This window comes from Schistocerca serialis, chromosome 1 (assembly GCF_023864345.2).
Source record: "Schistocerca serialis cubense isolate TAMUIC-IGC-003099 chromosome 1, iqSchSeri2.2, whole genome shotgun sequence".
Lineage (NCBI taxonomy): Eukaryota > Metazoa > Arthropoda > Insecta > Orthoptera > Acrididae > Schistocerca > Schistocerca serialis.
The window spans coordinates 1,282,902,081-1,282,903,727 of NC_064638.1; the positions used below are offsets into that span (position 1 = coordinate 1,282,902,081).

General features: G+C 42.0%; 1 non-coding gene across 1 annotated transcript; it reads left to right on the top strand.

Annotated features, from left to right (window-relative positions):
* The first annotated feature begins 1,344 nt into the window (after positions 1 to 1,344).
* On the top strand, positions 1,345 to 1,418 carry Trnai-uau (transfer RNA isoleucine (anticodon UAU)). Its single transcript has one exon. It is a non-coding gene; the product is annotated as a tRNA-Ile (tRNA).
* Positions 1,419 to 1,647: the final 229 nt, after the last annotated feature.

Below are 1,647 nucleotides of genomic sequence, written 5' to 3' on the forward strand. Positions count from 1 at the left end.
ACATTATGGAGGACAGGACCAGCAACATGGTTATGAAATATTTTTATTTTTTTTCCAATATCCATGAAACCTGGAACATTCACCTACCTCGTTTATCGAAAGCCCTCAGTTCAGCAGCTACATTTCTGTTTATTTATTTTCCTGTACATCTCAGCATTGCCTTCAAATGCCCTAAATATAAATCCTCATTATTTGATGGTTTCATTGTTATTTTGTGCTTCTTACCTATCTGATATGTTATTAGAAACCAACAAAATTTCGCCATGAACTGAGAATACTATGCAAAAACATGGAAATGTATATACCAGGATGTATCATAATTTCGCCATTATTATTTCACGTCGCTTGGTTCAGTTTTGAAGATGTTTTCATTCCCACAACTACTCTTATCCCAACGACTACGCTTCCACTACTCCCTGGTTACATTGTAATGATCGAACATGCCACAACATTCTGTAGTGTGACAATATTAAGGAAGTATTTATTTGTAAATTTATTTGAATGCCCGATAAACTTCATTGTTACTAACAATATACTTAGCATGTTTAAATACATAAAGGAAAATACAAACATTTAAAACAGTAATGTAGTCGTTTAACGTACAGTTATGTCAAAGAAAAGATCTGCATCTGTCAGCCTCATAATGTGAGACAGACAGCTGAAATGTTCTGAAGGATATATATGAAGACAGTAACTGTTCTAGAAAGAACAGATACTGTAGATGACCGTGCAGCTTTTCCCTGGAATAAATGGTGATTAACTGAAACCCTCAGCTGCCGACAGGTGTTGTTGATATACCTCGATGTGGACAGCTGAAAATGTGTGCCCCGACCGGGACAGTTGGGAATGTGAGTCTCACGGGAAGCGTGCAAGGGATAAGTCCCTGCAGTCGCGCTATTCATCTGTGTCCTCGGTGGCTCAGATGGATAGAGCGTCTGCCATGTAAGCAGGAGATCCCGGGTTCGAGTCCCAGTCGGGGCACACATTTTCAGCTGTCCACATCGAGGTATATCAACAACACCTGTCGCCATCTGAGGGTTTCAGTTAGTCATCATTTATTCCAGGGAAAAGCGGCACGGTCATCTACAGTATCTGTTCTTTCGAGAACAGTTACTGTCTTCATATATATAGTTAAAGGCTACCCAGCCATTGACCTTCGTTTGTGCGAATGCGCACAGGTGGCCCAAACTCTTACGGGAATCGCCAAAGCGTGCGCGAGTAATGAGTGAATGGGCAAATGTCTGTAAGGTACATTACATATGTAGAATTGTGGACAGTTGGGAATGTGAGTCTCACGGGAAGCGTGCAAGGAATAACTCCCTGCAGTCGCGCTATTCATCTGTGTCCTCGGTGGCTCAGATGGATAGAGCGTCTGCCATATAAGCAGGAGATCCCGGGTTCGAGTCCCGGTCGGGGCACACATTTTCAGCTGTCCGCATCGAGGTATATCAACAACACCAGTCGGCAGCCGAGGATTTCAGTTAGTCATCATTTGTTCTAAAGGAATTTTGATGCACAAGAACTTCCGAATACAATACTAACTGAGGAAATCTAAATGCACAGGGGTATGTGTACGGGTGGAATTCTGAGAGATCAGATTAATAACTTGGTTGACAAAAAGTGTCTGCAAGGTTGTGTGTGTGTTGT